Here is a 14,454-nt window from a genome sequence, read left to right as displayed (position 1 = left end):
GAAAGAGAAAGAGAAAGAGAAAGAGAAAGAGAAAGAGAAAGAGAAAGAGAAAGAGAAAGAGAAAGAGAAAGAGAGAACACCGAGCTTCTATATAGCAGGAGGGATCCCAGGACATAGGGTACTGTCAAACTGCTAGTCTGGGGCCTTTATAAAGCCTTTATGACCCCAAATAGGTAAGATATGAGGAGGGAGATGGGCTGGTCAGTCCTTATGGCCCACCTTGGTGTCCAAGTGCCTCCTCTAAGTGTCAGTCATATAGTCCTATACAGTCTCTAGGTGCTCGTTTAGGAAATAAGAAACATTCCCGACTCTCCTGCCCTTCAACATGGACATTCTCAGAACATTGATCTTGAGGTCCCTATCCGATTGACCAATTTCCATCTCCTGTTCTGATCAGTGGAACCAGCAGATAACTTATCAATGGGATACTAGAAGGCAATGAGAGGGAATGCTACTCTCAAGTAGAATGTACGTTATTCCATGGATGGAGCTCCAAACATAACCAAGAAAAGCAATATGCCAACAAATCTGAACCGTGGTATATTCTGAAACTGGAAAGCTAAAATATAGTGTTAGTCTTGATAGAGGTTTTCTCTGGCAGGGAGCAACAGCAGTTGAAGGAGTGATGTGTTTCCTAATATGCTAATACATTTTCTGTTTTTGTTTGTTTGTTTGTTTTCTCATACTGTAGCTCCAGTGGGCATAGAACTCATGATATAGGCCAGGCTGGTCTCAAAGTTGTGGCAACCCCCCTGCCTCAGCCTCACAAATGTCAGGATTATAGGCCTGTAGCCTCAAAGCTGAGTACAGGGGCACAGTATCTGTTCTCTGTTATTTGAAAATGCATCAAGCTGTGCACTAAGGACTCCTATATTTGCCTGTAAGTAGGCTGCATTTCAATGAAATGACAATGGGGTGGGGGTGGGGGGAACCATAACTTGGAGGACTTTTAGAGTGCTGTGTTACTTCAAGATAGTAATTCTATCTAGTTATTATCTCATTTAAGATAAAACTGTAATTTGGAGCTCCAGTGGGTTTAGGAGACATGGCTCAAAAATTCCATAAAATCCCACAATAATCACAGTGGTAAGATTGCTTGAGGTCCAGATGTTTTCATCTCCCCATGTCTTTGTGAATAATTCACACTTCTCCACTGAAGTGCTGTAATAGATTATAGAATGAATGATACTAATTGAGATTATAGTCATGAAAATAAAAGCCAGTGAGTTCACTTAAATTCATCTAGAACAAATAGAGAGGCATGGTTCCTTTGGGATTTCATGCCACTACTGACACAGCTAGGAAGCATCTTTTACTTCTTTTTTATTTTTTTACATTTTAAGCACATGGGTATTTTGGCTGCACATATGTCTATGCACCACGGGCATGCAATACCTTCAGAGTCTAAAAGAGGGCCTTGAATCCCTTGGAACTGGGGTTACAGATGGTTGTGAACCTCCACGTTGATGCTAGCAATTGAACCCTAGATCTTCTGCAAGAGCAGCTAGTGCTCTTAACCACTGAGCTGTCTCTTGAGGCCCCATCTTTCATTTCTTAATATGAAAAAATAATAACCACTACTGTGGGTTTCCTACCTGTAAGCAACTTCAGTCACTAAAGGGTACTATGCCATCCTTCAAACTTCACAAGAGCCCCATAGTGTTCTAGAGTCCTTGAACTCTGCACAGCCCATACCCCAGCACCACACTTCCATCGTTCAGTACTTTAGAACATCATTATACCTAAATGGACAGAGCAAGAGGACAGCACGTCATGGTAAGGATTTAAGAAATGAATTTCAAGTTTTAAAAAATGGTGAAAACGGCTCCGTTTCTCTAAAATGTTCTCTACAAAACTCTGGAGTGATTATTCATTAGACTTGCTCATTTCTGTCTGACTCATCTGCCATTTAAAACTGTTAGACAAAGGTAACAACACAGTTGGTCCAAGTTTGTCAAATCGGACAGTACAGAATTGTCTGAACTACTGAAAAAATCCTTATTTGTTGAGACTAGAACTTACTATTATTGCATAATATTAAATAAATGAAGTAATTAGCATTTTCCATCACACTGTTTTAATCTGTTCCTTTGAACTCTCCATTTTGGGAGTTGGTGGTAGATGTGTCTACATGTTTCTAATTCTTTGCTTCTTTTTTTTTTAATTTTTATTTTATTTTATTTTTTCAAGACAGGGTTTCTCCATGTAGTTTTGGTGCCCATCCTGGATCTCACTTTGTAGACCTGGCTGGCCTCGAACTCACAGAGATCTGCCTGGCTCTGCCTCCTGAGTACTGGGATTAAAGGCGTTCGCCACCACCGCCTAACTTGTTTCTAACTCTTTTTATTTCTATTTTTTTATTTTTTATTTTTGGCGGGGGGATAATATTTTGACACACTTGGAAAGAGGGAATCTCAATTGAGAAATTGCCTCCATCAGATTGACTTGTGGGCATGTCAATGGGAAATTTTCTGAATTGCTAATTGATGTAGAAGGGCCCAGTCCACTGTGGATGGAGCCATTGTTGGGCAGATGGATCTAGACTATATAAACAAAAAGATAGCTGAGCAAGCCAATAATCCGTGTTTCTTTGTGGTCTTTACTTTAGTTCCTGCTTCCAGGTATCTGCCTTGAGTTCCTGCCTTGGCTTTCCCTGGTAAGAAATTCTAACATGTAAGCCAAATAAGCCCTCTCCTTCCCAATGCTGCTTTTGATCACAGTGTTTATCACAGCAACAGAAAGCAATCTAGAACAGCTATTTCTGAGAGTATAAATGAGCAAAGTATCACGTTAAGAAGTTTGGGGTAATCTCTGTAGGTTATGTATTAAATGGTGAGGTGGATAATGTACCAGAGGTAATAGGATTAAAGGTTTTACAAGCCAACTTTGGAATTGTTATGAGATGCCTAATATACAGAATTGGGTAAACTTAAAAAAAATTGCCTCTGAAAAACCATGTTTCATACCTCATAAATGTCTTTTTTTATCTGTTTGAAAGAATATTAATCTCATTCTGATGGTACCATCTTTGTGACCTAGACACTTCCCAAAAGACCTCCAAATAGTATTGTTTGGTGATTAGGATTTAACCATGCACATTTGGGGGTTGGTACAAAAACATTCAATCTATGGTAAGGACTTCCACTTGACACCCAAACAGACACACAAGCTAAGTATCCATGGAGAGATGCAGAGCCTGTGAGCCCCATCACACGTCCTCCATGAGGTTCAGCCTGTTCTTTTGTTCCAGGCTTTGTCTTACCATCTTACTATCCCTAGAGATTTAATAACAATGAATGCTTCTAAGGTTACATTAGTAACATATTTATATGCATCTATTTTTACAATTTATTCTCTTGTAACAGTCCCTAAAATATTGAACGTGGTTCCCCTAGAACACAACTTTATTACAGCAATAAAATAATTTGCCTCCCCAAACATTTTTAAGTCATTCTCTCATTGCCCATATAATTCACATTCCATTAAATTAAAGCACAGAGACACAGGCATGTATGGTGATTCTGTGTGGAGTTGAGGGGAGTACACTAATTCTGAGTACACTGAGGGGAGACTGTCAAGCGCTTTTCCTTTGAGATGGCTCATTCACAAATTGGGACACCAGTGTGAGTATGATGTGACAGAAACAAGAAGAGAGGTGGTGGCAGTGGAACCAGGATTTTAGGGTCAGTGGACCTATGAGGTGAAGACAGGGTGATGGGAGAGTGGACCGAGACCCCCAGCATTAAGAACTTGTTTATGACATACCTTAGACTTGGCACAGAAATTACTTTGCAAAGATCAAATCCAGGGTCTTGCTCTACCACTGAGGAACTTGCCCAGCTCCCATTTTTAGATGATTCTGTTGGCAGGGTTTCTGTTTGGATGGAAAGAGAAGGTATCCAAACGCTGCACTCCAGAGGTTTCCAGATGTGAAGTGAACAGAGGAACATTGCTGTTGATCCAATGATGACAGCGGAGGAAGAGAAGAATCATTCAGATAATTATAAAGAGAGAACTGTGTAATTTTCTATCTGGTCAGAGGGCTGAGAGGAAAGAGCCAGCCGAGGCCTCTGGCAGAGTCAAGCAGAAAGTGGGCTCCTGTTGTGGGAAAGGAAGCCAAAAGATTTGGAAACAGACTTTATTTTAGGCATTTTCAGGTGCATTTTGTTGTTGTTTCATTCTGATTTTACTAACTTGTGCAGCAAGTTTAAAAAAAAAAAGATTTCAGTTTTTAATCTTTCTTCTCTAAGGTAATAATTAAAGTGAATGTTATCTGTTCATCAACACCTGGCGGCTGTTTGGCTCTATCTGTAGAGAAGGAAAATTCACTCATTTATGAATAACCTTTTCCCTGCTCTCATTCTTTAAGGTTGGGCTTATGACATGTCTGTGCTGTATGATTGGTGTGTGGATATTATATGTGCTGGGTAAGTGGTATGTGTCAGATGTGTAGTGTGTAGCATAGAGGCATGGTTTTATCATGTGTGGTTGGCATCTGTGAGTTGTAAGCTATATATGAAGGAGCATTAGGGAGACATAGGTAGATAGGGAAAGCAAAGCAGGTTGCCTGAGATGTTGGCTTCTTGTCCTGGGCGTTATGAGGAGAAATGGCAGGAAGGCATGGAGGTGGGTATCTAAGCAGGACCAATAGGGGGCAGGGGACACTGCAAAATGGCCAAGACTGGATCCATTTAGGTCTCTCCCATCCTGAATGGACACGGCCTTCTCTTTCTCCGTTGATCAGGTCTCTGTCTTTCCTGGACATTCAATTATTTGTCTAAACCAGGGACTGAGCTCAGTGAACCCCTAGGTCAGTGGTTCTCAACCTGTGGGTAGCAACCCCTTTGAGGGTTGAATGGCCTTCTCACAGGGGTCTCCCAAGACCATCAGAAAACACAGATATTTACATCATGATTCATAGCAGTAGCAAAATTACAGCTATGAAGTAGCAACAAAAATAATTTTATAGTTGGGAGTCATCACAACATGAGGAACTATATCAAAAGGTCACAGCATTAGGAAGGTTGAGAACAAGTTCCTTAGATGATTACTGGCATACCCTACCTACCCTACTCCATTACATATGTGAGGTCTGCGTGATCTGTGAGTGTGTGTGTTAAGTGTGTGTGAGGTAGAACTGAGTTTGTATCATGTGTGGTTGGTGTCAGTGTGTGAGATGTATGCATGTTGAAAGATATTTGCTTGTATAGTTTGTGTGTTGTATGTATGAGGCATGTATGTTGTATGTGTGATATATGTGAAGTGTCTGGTGTATAATTAGAATGTGTATATCATATGGGCTGTGTGGTTTGTGTATATGTGTGGTTTGCATACTGTATGGGATAGAAGCACACATGCATCATATGTGTGATATGTGTTAGGGTATGCTGTGTATGTGAAATGTATGTTTTGTGTGTGAAGTAAAAGTATGTCTGTGTCCTTTGGTATCTGTGTGTGAGTTATGTGGTATATCTTTAGTGTGAATGAGATGTGTGTATGTTGTATATGAGATCGATGTGGTGCGGAGATGAGATATATTTTGTATGTGTGAGTTTGTGCTTATGAGGTATTGTAGCTAGAGTTTTCCTGCCTTGCCCACAGTCAGGACAAATCTCTCTCACCTGCCAGTCCCACAGCTGCTCAGACCCAACCAAGTAAACACAGAGACTTATATTGCTTACAAACTGTATGGCCGTGGCAGGCTTCTTGCTAACTGTTCTTATAACTTAAATTAATCCATTTCCATAAATCTATACCTTGGCACGTGGCTTGTGGCTTACCGGTGTCTTCACATGCTTCTTGTCATGGCGGCAGCTGGCAGTGACTTTCTCTGCCTTCCTGTTCTCTCAATTTTCCTCTTTGTTAGTCCCGCCTATACTTCCTGCCTGGCCACTGGCCAATCAGTGTTTTATTTATTGACCAATCAGAGCAACAGATTTGACATACAGACCATCCCACAGCAAGGTATATCTGTGTGTGGTGTGTGTTTCTCATGTTTGTGTCCCCATGTCACATAGACAGCTGTGATGTCACCAGGTTTTGTTTTGTTTTGTTTTTTAATCACAGGGCATGAAGAAGGAATACTACTCCAGCCTTTACAAACAGCTATCAGTTACTGTATAAAGAGTTTAGCATTTGGGGCCAGAAAGATGGCTGATTGGGTAAAGGCATTTTCCACCAGCCTGATAGTGACCCGAATCTATTCAGTGGGATGCACGAGGAGGAAGGAGAGAATGACACAGGTGTGGCATAAGTGTGCTTTCCCCACACATAAAATAAATAAAAACAGAAAAACAGAGTATAGAATTTAAAGGGTGCACAGCTACCAGCCAGCCAATGATTTCAGAAAAGACACTGAAGGAGGTAATTATACAGAATGACTCACATGAGTTTACTGGCTGTGAATTTCATTTATCTCTTTACTGTTCCCACATGGAGCTGAAAGTTGATTATTCTCTCAATAAGAAAACAAATGGGGAGAATCATCAATTCTTATTATGAGTGACCTCTTGCTAATATGCTTGTATCCATGCAACTTCAAAACACCAACATTGTGATTCTAATTCACAAGGCTTGCACTTCAGTGAGGTCATGGGAGTTCTCAGACACCACAGGGAGCAGGGAGGTGTTGGGGGGGTGGTCTTTAAAGCCACACAAGAGACACAATAGCCCTGATGCACTAAGATTAGACTATGAAATGCTTGTATAGATCCTGGTACACAGTATGGAGCTAGCAGGTGCTGTAAAAATATCCAAGTTGTGCACACATTCTGTTAGATATTATATTCAGTTGCTAATGTCTAATTTGACTACTTATTTTTGTGAACTAGTATCCAAATTGCCATGCTGTTCTTACCCCTGTGTTGCTGAAGAATCCATTACAGCAGTTTCAAGTGAACACAACACTTTCTCAAACTGTTATCCCATTTTACTGAGTCTGGTCAAAGGTACACCGTGTTCTCTGTGAAAGGGCAGTATGTAAGCTTGCTCATTTATATTTATAAAACCCTTGAGATGTTTCAAGATGAAAGAATGGTATTTACTGTTGTTATTGCCATCTAGCATTTTTGTCTGTTCTATTTCTGTGACTTAAGTAGCTACAGATCACTCTTTCCAACATCTTCAATGTGTAGCATGGAACTTAGGTCTCAAAATATTAGAGTACTTCAGTGTGTGAAGTTCTTAGAAACATGCTGATTTAGTGTTCTGTATCTATAGACTATGCTGTTATTACTTTCTAACTATCAAACTCTTTTAAAAGGTGCCTCTTCAATTATGGCTTAAATGCTTCCCTTAAATATAGAAGTCAGAGAGTTAGTAATTCTGATGCCTGCTTGCTTATTAGAAGAATGCAAAATGCTTCATAATGTCCTAAAGTGCTTACACGTCATAAGCCACAGAAAGAAAATATTGGACTGAAGTCAATGTTCTTTGATATTTCTACATATACACCTTCTTATTTGGCATTATAATGTCATATTGGAGACAATTTGCTGGTTTATTTGCAGCAGGTATAAATGAAGACCCTACATTGTTTTTCTCAGAAACCCTATTATAAACAGGTATCAACAAACAAGAGGATAAAAGAACAGAATCCATGGTGGTTGAGGTTATGTTGCTAGGTGGTAAGGATCTGGGACAGGTGTTTTCAGGCTGTTGGTGTTTTCTTCACAGCATTAAAGAAAGCTCACCACAATTTGCAAAGCAGCAAGGAAACCTTAATTTGATAAGGAGTGCATTGTCAAGACTGATGGTAGGCCACATGATTGGAGGTACTCAAAGGTCATTATTTGAGGCTTCCTTTTATGAGGTTCAAATGAAAAAGAAGTTGGGTTGCCAATGGGTATAGTTTGGGTATATCTATTCTGCTTGACAGATTAAATTATGCAACCATTTCTCTACTGTGCACATCACTTCCTATAATACATCTGATTTTAATTATATGTATGTCCAATTGTGCATAGGTATAAGATAAGTAAGTAGGGTAGTCTCCCTAAAAGTTCACTTGGGAAGACAGTTTTACCTGCCTTAGTACTATGTACCCCAAGACAGTTCAGGCCAGACCAGCCCTTCCATTCTTAGACTTGCACATCTGTCTAAGTTTGACGGTCATGAGACTAGGTAAAACTTTCTTAGAGTGGGGTTTGCACACAGCAAAATGCAGATGAGGGTCCTAGATTGCTAGCTACAGTGTTAGAGTGGGCTGTGTGCATATAATATGTGCAGGCAAGGGTCTCAGACTGACAAGTGCATTATGTGAAGGGTATGTGCATAGCCCAAACCAAGCAGAGCTCCACACTGCTAAGCTATTCCCTATGCTTTTCTGCCTCAGAAGTACTTCATTTGCTTTCAGCTTCTCTTTATGTAATCAGAATTTTAAGCAGAGTGGAACCCCAGGGAGTCATGCAATTATACACTGTAGTTTATTCCTGTAACAACAAGGGATAGTTTAGGGAGCAGAGATTATTCTTGCTTACATATAGAATTTGCTCTTGCATCTTTGAAGCATGGTGACAGTACTCAAATTGTGTCTCAAATGGGGATATGGCCAATGGTTGGTAGGTTGTTCATTCCCCAGTGGATTGCTACACACCCATGTACATATGGGCAGTATTAACTGGGCTCAGGGAATTATAAATAACAATTAAAAAAGAGAACATGAATCTGTGAAGGAGATGATATGGGGGTACTAGGACAAGTTGGAAGGGAATGGTAGGTGGATATGATCGATGTATATTGTATAAATATAAGAAACTTTCAAAGGATAAGAAATTACAAAAACCTAAATTATTATGAAATATTTTTCAATTGCTCCAGTGATATTTCTCTGAATTCAATAAGTGGACATATGAGAGCTCCTGAAAACTTGATTAATAGATTTTTTTACAACTGAATTTTTATTTTCACAAATACACATTGCTAAATTTTCATGAAAACCATGACAAATAAAATGTCTTCCCAGTGTCATGCTTTGAAAAGTAATTAATAATCCTAACTATTTTTACTTTGGTGAAATGATCATAAAGTCATCATGTTAAACTACAAACATAGGATTTATACAAATGTCATTTTGGTGCAAATTTTATCTTGGGATCTGGAATTGGTTTCATATTGTCTTGGCCAGCGATGAAAAATTGAAATTGAAGGTCTTGCCTTTGGTCTCCAACTGGTTAAGTGTGAGGGCTAAGAAGGTGGACCAAAGCCAGAGGTGCCAGACTTAGTGCTTCCAGGATCAGGAGCAATAGTCACATCAGTCGATTTGTTTTCTTGTCATTTGAATGAGAGTGGCCCCTACGCACTCATGTGTTTTAATACTTGGTCCTAGATGGTGAAATTATCTGGAAAGGATTAGGATGTGTGGTTTTATTGGAAGTCATGTGTCACTAGGGGTGGACTTGGATGCTTCAAAAGACTCAAACCATTCTGAGTCTTTTTCTCTGTCTCCTGCTTGTGAATATATATTCTCAGCTACTGACCTAGCACCATGCCTGCCTGCCTGCTCCCACATTCCCCACCATGGTGGTCATAGACTCCAGCCTTCTATAACTGTGAGCCCAAATAACTCTTTCTTCTATAAGTTGCCTTGATCATAGTATCTTATCACAGCATCGCCTATGGTGGTTAAGCTTGACTTGGCAGTTTGAGGGGATTTAGAACTACCATGGGAACAAATCTCTAGGCAAGTCTGTAAGGAGTTGTCTAGACCAGTGTAACTGAAGTAGGAAGATCTACCCTAAGTGTGGGTGCTAGCATTCTGGTTCTAGGGATCCCAGACTTAATAAGCAGAAGGAAGTGGCCTGAGCACCAGCATCCATCAGCCTTTGTGTCCTGACTGTGGATACAGTGTGACCAGCGTCCCCTGCTTGTACCTGCCATAGTGACTATATCCCCTAGAACTGTAAGACAAATAAACCCTTCCTTCTTTTGGTAAGTTTTTATCTGGTATTTTTGTCATGGTGAAACAATAACTCATAAATCACCTTTATTTCCATTGTAAGTCTGGGACAGTTCTATCAATGATGTGCTGAAGAGTGAGGTTGGGCAAATGGTATATTTCTCAAAGCCATTTATGTTTTAAGTGCAATCCCTATAAAAAAACAAACAACAAACAAACAAACAAACAAACAAAAACCTCAACTTTTAGGCTCAAAAACACAATCCTAAAGTTAGCATGAAATTAATTGCAAGGGACTAAAAATAACAAGGATATTTTAAAAACTTGAAAAATGGTAAAAATAAAAGAATCACAAACTTCACAATTCTTGGCAATGTTCTCTTTGGATTATTTAACATATTTCAGAACTAGATAAAGGTTCTGACTATGTAAGAAGTAATATCCCAAATGCTACTGTAAAATGACTTTGTGTGAATGTTTCCTCCAAATGTAAGGCAGCGGATTACCTGTGAGCCTGAAATGAAAAGAGAGTGCTCAGGGGCTGGAGAGCACTTACTGTCCTTGTCAGACCTGGGTTTGGTTTCCAACATGCATCAGGCAGCTCTACCTGTAATTCCAATTCTGAGGGATCCAATGCCCCCTGACTTTTATGGATACCTGCATGTATGTGGTACACAATAACTCACACAGGCACACACACATACACATAAATATATGTTTTAAGAATGTACACAAAGCTGGGCATGGTGGTGTATGCCTTTATCCCAGAACTTAGGAGCCAGAAGTAAGCAGATCTCTGTGAGTTTGAGGCCAGCCTGGTCTACAAAGTGAGTTCCAGAATAGCCAGGAAGGACTACATAGAGAAAACCTGTCTCAAAAAAGAATGTACACAAATATTTCACTAAATACTGTTCACATCTTAGGAAAGTTGTTTTTAAGGAAATGTGTATGTGTCTGTGTGTTAGAGATATAGAAACTATTAGACAGAAATCTTAGGCTGTGAAACTGAAGAATAATCCACTACCAGTATGAGAAATGTAGCAACAGAGTTAGAACTGAACTTTAAAATTAACTCTGTGGCTCTAACAGCATGAATAGCATTTTATCATGGATTGCCTTGCCAATATGAGTTGTGGAAAGAGTTAAAATTAAGCATAATGAAGCATCTTAGCAAATGCTAGGAACACATCTATAGAAAGATGGAATCTGGATTTAAAAGACTGGTCTGTTTCACTGTTTATATAAACTGGCATTTGTTCCAGTCACATTGCAGTTGAGATTAGTGTTTGCTTAATTGCTATAATGATTTCAATGGTTATTCACTATGTATTTGGAGACAGGAAGTATCTTTTCTAAGCCTCAGTTTCCTCAACTGTAAGAAAGCCTCCCTCCTCCCAGTATCAGGGGACGATTGCATTATCAAGCACTAGGTTCATAATTCAAAGGCCAATATGCTATTGTCTAAATTTTCTCAATGAGATTTCTGTTCAATAATACTTTTACATTTTTTGTGACTTTTGGTGGCAGATAAAAGCAGGTTTTTAAAATGAAGAGTTGAAAAAAGAAAAGAAAAGAGAACCTTAACCTGAGCCCCCTCCTGAGCTCCAAAGGATGCACACAGGCACATCCTCATGAAACTTTGTGGAGTTGAAGATTATCGTAAATGGTCATCTCCAAATAACCACATTCCTCTTACTGTTTCTCAGGGACATAATGTTCAAGTTCTTTAACCATCTACAAAGACTCAGGACTGAAATTGGGAATGTGGAGTTCTGCATTTTGACTGTCCCTGATTCATGTGAGGTCTTTATGTCTTGACTTGTTCTCCTTTCGTTTATGTAGCGAAAGAGAACTCCAATTATCCCCTAAGAGCAAAGTGAGAAGGGGTACCTTTGTACTATTTTGATGAAGTTGTGATGAAGATGACTAGAATTTATAAAGGGATTAAAGACGTATTTTATGTGGGCTGGGAAGATGGGTCAGTGAAGAAGACGGCTCAGAGGATAAGAACACTTGCATAAATAACTGAGCCCACATCCCCAACAGTCATGTAAAAATGCAGGCATGGCCATGCATGCCCATGACCTCAAAGCTGTGGAAGACAGAGACAGCAAGACAGCTGGGTCTTGCTGGCCACTGGCCTAGTTCCAGGTTTAGTGAGAGACCTTGTCTCAAGGGAATAAGGTGGAGAGTGATGAAATAGGACACCCACAGTGTTTCTCCGGCTTCTGCATGCACAGGTCCATGCAAACCCCCAACATGCATGTGCATATGTATCAAACACACAGACATGTACACCCAGACATATTATGATTTTTTCTCTTTTCTGAAATCACTTTATTAGTGGGGATTCTCCAAGTTAGCATCTATCATTTAAATCCAAGGAAGTAAATAATCAACAACAGCAAAATTATGAAAATCTAGACTACCAATTCCAAAGGATTTTGAAGGTACTGATTTCAAAGCTCATAATATGAAAGGAGAGAACAGACTTCCACCACACATTCATGTAAGTATCCCTTACCAACACACATATCATACACGCACGCACGCACGCACACACACACACACACACACACACGAAATAAGTAAATAAATGCTTCTTAAAATCCTGAATTACCTCTGCTCAGAAGAAAAAGATCTTGAACCTATATTTTAAAGTTAAAAGAACATTGACAGCAATCTTCTACTGACAGTCTATGTGCATATTGTAAAACAACATATCTATTAGCAGAATAGAAATGAAAGTTTATCAGAACAAAAGATACAGTATTCAGCATTTTACCCCTTATTCATCTCATGGTGGGACATGATGAAATCTCTCAACATTTCAATGTGCATATGCCATTTTAGGATTATTAGGTGGATTAAATGAAATAATCTACTTAAGAGCTTCTTACAATGCCTGGTAGGGTTTGATAAGGGGTGACTACTGTGAGAATACTTGAGTAAATACATACTTTAAATGCAGATCTCATGCTGTCATTGTTCACATAGGATTTCTAAATTAGAATGTTATATTCCTCTGAAGTAGCAGCACATAGACCAATCTGCATGTGGAATTCTACCCAAGCCAGCTTGCTAGCTCAGCTAAACAAAACCACATGACTACTACCAAGGAAAGTGGTAACAGAATGAGAATTGTGACATCAGTCCTTGACTTGGGGAGGTAACATGCTGGGTCCCACAACTTCATCTCCATCAAGGCTTCTATGGAGAACATTACCCTTTTCCATAATCAGTGAAGGCAGCTTTCTTTCGTAGTGTAGCTCCCTAGAGGATGGGCTTGTTGGAAAGGTTTTCTGATTTTTAGAATTATATTCAGTTTTGTGTGTGCATGTGTGTGTGTGTGCGTGCACACACACACACACACACACACACACACACACACACACACACACACACACACATGCTTGTATGTGCACCCTCACATGTTTTAGGACCCGCATGTTAAAGTTGGAGGACAACTTTGAGGAGTCTGTTTTCTCCTTTCACTTTGTGGGTCCCAGGCATAGAACTCAATCATCAGGATTTGCAACAAGTACCTTTGCCTGCTGAGCCAACTCCTTGGCCAATTTTTCTGATTATTGGCCATTGAAGGTGCCACAAAAGATAAACCCGAGAGGAGGGGCCAGTTCAACCAGATGCTTCCTTGTCTTACAAAAACCATGTTTATTAGTGGGGTCAGAATTAAGCCTTGTTGCCTTTAAGAATCAAACATCTCTTAGATGGGATATTTAATCACGGAATGACCATGATCCCATTTTATGAAGATCTTGAAGGCTCATTCCTCTTTTTGTTGCTGATGACTGTCACTCCTGGTAATTTCTTTTCCTATGTGTTTTGTGATCTTGGAGGATGCATAAGAGCAGTCCATGCCAGTGAATTAAAGGCATGACCTTGTACACAGGCTTTTCTGATATGTCTGCTGATAGCCACAGGACTAATGCTGTATGGCTAGCTAGAACCACCCTGTCCTGTTCCATTCTGGTGTAGTGATAAAACATCCTAACCAAAGGCAACTTGGGGAAGAAAGCATTCATTTGAGTTACACATTCAGGTCACAGTCCATCACTAAGGGAAGCCAGGGTAGGAACCCAGAGGCAGCAACCATAAAGGAACACTTCTTACTGGCTTGCTCTCTGCCTTGCTTACTGATGCATGTTCAGCTATCATTCTTATACAGCCCAGGCTTCCGGTGCTAGGGATGGTGTTACCTGCTTTGGTCTGGACCCTCCCACATCAATGATCAGTCAAGACAGTCTCTCACAGACATGGCCATAGGCCAGTCTAATATGAGCAGTCCCTCAATTGAGACTCTCACAGGTGACTCTAGGATGGGTAAGGTTGACAGTTGACAGGCTCTCTGGGATACACCCTCATCTCAGAAAAGAGGACACCTCATTTAAAGGACTCTTCACTCAGCACTACTGAAGCACAACCTATAATATCTTCTCTCCTGTCATCTGCACCTCAGGAAAAGACTTCTTCCCACCTCAAGTTCTGTATCTATAAAAGGGGAAACCCCAAGTTCCAATGCTGCTGTGCTGCTGGGGACA

This window comes from Peromyscus maniculatus, chromosome 5 (genome assembly GCF_049852395.1).
Source record: "Peromyscus maniculatus bairdii isolate BWxNUB_F1_BW_parent chromosome 5, HU_Pman_BW_mat_3.1, whole genome shotgun sequence".
In the NCBI taxonomy this organism is placed as follows: Eukaryota; Metazoa; Chordata; class Mammalia; order Rodentia; family Cricetidae; genus Peromyscus; species Peromyscus maniculatus.
Note: the sequence above shows the minus strand (reverse complement) of the source record.